This window comes from Castor canadensis, chromosome 9 (genome assembly GCF_047511655.1).
Source record: "Castor canadensis chromosome 9, mCasCan1.hap1v2, whole genome shotgun sequence".
Lineage (NCBI taxonomy): Eukaryota > Metazoa > Chordata > Mammalia > Rodentia > Castoridae > Castor > Castor canadensis.
This window is the reverse complement of record NC_133394.1, coordinates 35,329,625-35,335,624: the sequence shown is the minus strand read 5'-3', so window position 1 is coordinate 35,335,624 and position 6,000 is coordinate 35,329,625. Positions and strand designations below refer to the sequence as shown.

At 38.8% G+C, this 6,000-nt stretch overlaps 1 long non-coding RNA gene across 1 annotated transcript in view; it reads left to right on the top strand.

Moving 5' to 3' along the window:
- The first annotated feature begins 1,248 nt into the window (after positions 1-1,248).
- LOC141410727 (uncharacterized) overlaps positions 1,249-6,000 on the top strand; it is a 134,471-nt gene continuing 129,719 nt past the window's right edge. Inside the window, exon 1 of the long non-coding RNA XR_012435517.1 lies at positions 1,249-1,429. This is a non-coding gene — a long non-coding RNA (uncharacterized lncRNA). The remainder of the gene's footprint in view (positions 1,430-6,000) is intronic.

The window sequence follows — 6,000 nt, the reverse complement described above, 5'->3', positions numbered from 1 at the left end:
AGCCTTATATGGTTTAGGGACCTGGGGATTTAAAGCTGAGGCCAACAGTTGATATTTGACCTTTAGATGTTTTTCCTTCTCCCGTTTGGTCTTGTCCTCCCTGTTATTGAAGACTCTGAAGGCAGTATTTAGGAGGTCCTGCTAGGATGTTCTGGCTTTTAGAGCTTTTTTCAAATATCTGGTTGATTAATAAATTGAACATGTAAAAAGAGGGTCCCTGCAGGAGTATGAGGTCTAAGTTGGTAATAGATGTTGGCCATAGAAAAAGGGACATGGACTCGGACAGTACCCTCTGCTCCTGCCACCTCTCTGAGGGGGAACATGTGGTGGGGTTCCTGGTTGGATTTTAGAGTGTGTGAGAGGGAGGAAGGGGCTGAAGGAGAGGGGGAGGATCTGGGGGGAGTGAATCAGGAAGAGAGGAATAGGGTGAAGAGGAGGGAGTTGAGGGAAGGGCTGGTGAAAGGTATGGAGGGGGTTCACTTGCTGGGTCAGGATCTTAGAGGAAGGAGTCAGAAGGGGGTAGGGGCTTTGAAAGGGGAGTTGGCTTAACAGTGGGGGGCTTTTTTCTTGGAAAAAATTTTCTGGGGTCTGAGCAAGCAGAAGCTGAAACACAGAACAAGATGTACAGAGAGAAGGTCGAGATCAGAGTAGATAAAAAGTTTGAATATAGAGAACCTCTGATCACTTGCCATTTCATTGGAGGAAGTTATTGAGGTCACATAAGAGATTTGGGGTCGAAGGACCCATATTCAGGCCAGTGCCTTTGGTTGTCTAAAGAATATTGAGGCCAGATTTGTATCCATAAACAGCGAAGTCTTTTGTCTGATCCCATAATGGGAGTGTAATGGACCGAGGGCCAGGGCAGCAACCTTTGTCAAGGCATCCCTTGATTCTGGTGGTGCAGGGAAGAAAGCCTCCTGGAGAGCGATCCAGTGTCCCTGAATCAGCCACCAGGAGGGGACCTCTGGCATCCGGAAAAGGAGAGAATTCTGTCCCTGGACACCACTTGGGAGAGACCAGAGGCCCTTACCTCAGGAGAATATGCAGAAATGTGGCTGGTGATGGATGGTGGTGGTCAAATGGCAAATGGTCTCTGATCTGGAGGTTGGGCAAGGGAGAAGAGAGGGAGAGAGAGAAAGGTGTAGGGTGGATTGGGGTTTTCCAGCAATGCCAATAAGAGGTCTGAAGAAGTCTCTGCACTGCTCATGTAGTAATGAGTAATGAGTCATGCAGTAATGAGGAATTTGCCCTTCCGAAAGGCAACTGAGTTCCTGGTCACGTACCAGCTGCTGTTCAGCCAAATGTTAGGTTCAAACTATCTATTGAAGCAAGGATAGATGAGAAAGAAAATGAACCAACCTCGACAGACTGGACGGGCCTTTATTAAAAGCCAGAGAGGAGCACCAAATATGCCAGAACGAATCTGAATGTAAGTGGAGCACAGTTATGGTAAAGCATGGTCCTTAAGTAGGGAGGGAGGAGGGAAAAAAATGTTACTGGGTAGTTGGTTCCAGGAAGGCAGAACAGGTGTCTGGGTGGGTGAAATAAGTCATGTTGCAAGCCATACAAAGGTTCAGGGGAGGAGAGGAATTTTGAGGTAACCTCAAGGCAGAGTTATTTTTCAAGTCTTTTGTAACCTTCCATTACCAATAGTCTCCCTTTTAAATTCATGTCATGCAAAAAATAATCTTTAAATAATTTTATTAGCATATAATAGTTGTACAGGAGGATTCATTGTGATATTTACATTTGTGCTTACAATATATCTTAGTTGGATTTACCTTCTCCATCATTCTCCCTCTTCCTCCCTCCCCCATTTCTTAGAACAATTTCAACAGGTTTCATTCTTTTATTTTCATATATGGATACAAACTGCATCCATCATATACACCCTCACTCCCCCTTTCCTTGTGCCCACCCCACTCCGACTGTTACCTATCCCTGAAAAAGACTTATTTTTCCCTTTTGCCCTTCATTTAAAAAAAAATTAAGTGTGTATTAGTAGTCCAAGGGGGTCTACTTTGCCATTTCAGGTCTGTGTAGGGTTTGACTCAGGTCCTCATGCTCTGCCACTTGAGCCACTCCATCAGCCCTTTTTTGTTGGGTATTTTCAAGATACCTTTTCACAAACCATTTGCCTGGGCTGGCTTTGAACTGTGATCCTCCTGATCTCCCAAGTAGCTAGAATTACAGGTGTGAGTCATTGGTGCCTGGCTCAGTCATCTTTTTAAAGGTATGGATTCCACATATAAGTGAAATATGTAACATTTGTCTTTCTGAGTCTGGCTTATTTCACTTAACATGATGACCTCTGTTTTCATCCATTTTCCTGCAAATGACATAATTTGATTATTCTTTATAGTTGGATAACACTCCATTTATATATTCCACATTTTCTTTATCCACTCATCAGTTGATGAACACCTAGGCTGATTCCATGTGTGGCTATTGTGAATAGTGCTTCAATAAACATGGTGTGCAAGTATCTCTATGGTATGTGGACTTATACTCCTTCAAATATATGCTCAGGAATGGTATACTAAAATCACATAGTACTTCTATTTTTAGTTTTTGAGGAATTTTGATATTCATTTCCACAGTGGATGCATTCTCACTAATGGTGTATAAGGATTTCTCTCCCACCCCTCATCCTTGCCAGTATTTGTTTTGGCTTGTTTTCTTGATGGTAACCATTATGATTAGGGTATGTTGGAAGCTCCATGTAGTTTTGATTTTTGTTTCCTTTATAGCTAAGGATATGGAATATTTCTTCATTTATTTATTGGCAGTTTGTACTTCTTTTGAGAGCTGTCTGCTCAATTCATTTGCCCACTTATTAATTGGATTTGTTTTTGAGTTTAAATTTTTTTGGTGGGACTGGGGTTTTAACTCAGGGTTTCACACTTGCTAGACAGGTGCCCTGTCACTTGAGCCATGCCTCTAGCCTAAGGTTAATTTTTTGCATTCTTTATATATTTTGGATATGAATACATTTTCTGATGAGTAGGGAGCAAAGATTTTTCTCTCATGCTGTAGGCTTTTTCTTCATTTGGATAATTGTTTCTTTTCCCGTGCAGAAGCTTTTTAATTTGATGCAATCCCATTTGCTAACCCTTGTTCTTTTTTCCTGGGCAACTGGAATCCTACTCAGAAAGTTGTAACCTATGTCTATATTTTCAAGTGTTTTCCCTGTAGTACTTTCAGTGGTTTAGGTCTTACATTTAAGCTCTTTGATGCATTTTGAATTGATTTTTGTACAGTGTGAGAGACAGGCACGCAATTTCGGAATTCTACATGTGGATATAGAGTTTTCCCAACACAATTTGTTGAAGAGATATCTTTTCTCCAATGCATGCTTTGGAACCTCTGTTGAAAATAAGATGGTTTTAGCTGTGTGAGTTTACTTCTAGGTCTTCTATTCCATTGTGTCTTTTTTTGTACTGGTGCCATCCTTACTTTGTTGCTATATTGCTGTATTATACTTTAAAGACAAAAATTGTGGTATCTCCAGCATTGCTCTCTTTGCTCTGGATTGTTTAGCTATTCAGGGCTTTTATGCTTCTGGATTTTAGAATTGATTTTTCTACTTATGTGAAGAATGATATTAAAATTTTGATGGGGATTGCATTGAATCTGTAAATTGCTTTTGGTAATATTGATATTTTCACAATATTAATTCTACTAATCCAGGAACATCTTCAATTTCTTCCTTTAATGTTTTTTTAATTGTTGTGCCGGGTAGGGGTACATTGTGGTATTTACCAAAGTTCTTACAATATATATAATATATCATACTTGAATGCACCCTCTCAAACATTCTCCTTTATTCCCCCATTCCCCCATTAAAAAGTTTCAGTAGGTATCTTTTTCCCATTTACATTCATGTATACACAGTATTTTCACCATATTCACACTCCTACACCCTTTTTCCACCTCCTTTCCCCTCTCATTGGTACCAACTCCTACCTCTACCTTGGGCAGGACCTGTTGTGCCCTTCTGTCTCCAATTTTCTAAAAGAAAAAAAATGACATTTTTGCTTGCTTAAGATAGTACACAAGGAGTTTCCTTGTGATACTTCCAGGTATATATGTATTATAGCCTGAATTGGTTCATCTCCTCTATTTTTCTTCTTTCTACCTTAGACCCTTTCTTGTGGTGATTTCAGCTGGTTTAAAAATTCTATATTCATTCTTATATAGAGAGTACATCAAACATATTCACCTTCTTAATTTCTTTCTTTTATCTCCTCTCTTGTATGTGACCTCACTTTAGTGTGATCTGTTTTTCATAATATTGCTGTATTTGTATTAGGTCTATATTCCACATATGAGAGAAATCATGCAGCTTTTCACTTTCTGAAACTGGTTAACTTCACTGAGGATGATATTCTTCGGTTACATCCATTTACCAGAAAATGACAAAATTTCATTCTTCTCCATATACAGTGGAGAAAACTTCCACTGTATATAAATATCACATTTTCTTAATCCATTTGTAAGTAGTGGGGCATCTTGGATGTTTCCATAGCTTAGCTATTGTGAGTAATGCTGCAACAAACATGGATGTGCAGGTGCCTTTGTTGCAACCTGACTCACATTCCTTTGGGTATATCCCTAGGAGTAGAATTCGTGGATTAGATGGCAGTTCTATTTAACTTTTTGAGGAGTCTCCACACTGTTCTCCATAATGGCTGTACTAATTTACATTCCCATGAACAGCATATGAAGGTTCCTTTTCCCCCACATCCTCACCAACATTTTTTGTTGTGTTGTTTGTGTACTTGATGGTAGGTAGCCATTCTAACAGGAGTGAGGTAGAATCTTAATGTGGTTTTGATTTGCATTTCCTTTATAGCCAAGAACTGTGAATATTTTTCATGTGTTTTTTTGGCCATTTGGACTTCTTACTTTGAAAAAGCTCTGTTCAGTTCATTTGCCCATTTCTTCATTGGGTCATTGATTTTTTGGCAGTTTAGTTTTTTGAGCTCCCTGTGTATACTGGTTATAAATTCCTTGTCTGATGTAAGCTGGCAAAGATTTTCTCCCATTCTGTGGGCAGGCTCTTCAATTTAGAAAACATTTCTTTTGTTGTAAAGCAGTTTTTTAATTTCATGTAGCCCCATTTGTCAACCTTTTCTTAGTTGCTGAGTCATTTGGGCTGTATTGAGGAAGTCATTGCCTATGCCTATTGCTTTCAGTGTAGCTTCCTGCACTAGCTTTAAAGTTTGAGGTCTTACATTGAGGTCCTTAATTCACTTTGAGTTGGTATTTGTACAGGGAGAAAGAAATGGATTTAATTTCAATTTTCTGTATGCAGATATCCAGTTCCCAGAAACATTTGTTGAAGAGATTGTCCTTTCTCCATTGTATGTCTTTGATGTCATTTTGTCAAAAATTAGGTGGGCACAGCTGTGTGGATTCATATCTGGTTCTTCTACTCTATCCCACTGGTCTTCTTATGTGTTTTTGTGCCATTACCGTGATGTTTTTATGGTCATCGCTCTGTAGTACAGTTTGAAGTCAGGTATTGTGATATCTTCAGCATTGCTCTCTTTGCTCAGTATTGCCTTGGATATTTGTGGTCTTTTGTGCTTCCAAATGAACTTTAGGGTTGATTTTTTTCCAATCTCTGTAATGAATATCATTGGAATTTTGAATGGAATTACATTGAACATGTAGATTGCTTTTAGTAATATAGTCATTTTAACTATGTTGATTCTACCAATCAACAGTTGGTTGAGTAGAGGAGCACAGGAGATCTTTCCATTTCTGTAGTCTTCTTCAATTTCTTTCTTCAGTGGTTTATATTTTTCCTTGTAGAGGTCTTTCACATCCTTTGTTAAGTTTATTCCTAGGTATTTTATTTTTTAGGTTACTGTAAATGGAATTATTTTTCTCAATTCTTTCTCAGTCTGTGCATTGTTGGTATATAGAAAAGCTACTGATTTTTGTGAATTGATTTTGTACCTTGCTACTTTGCTGAAACTGTTTATGGTGTTT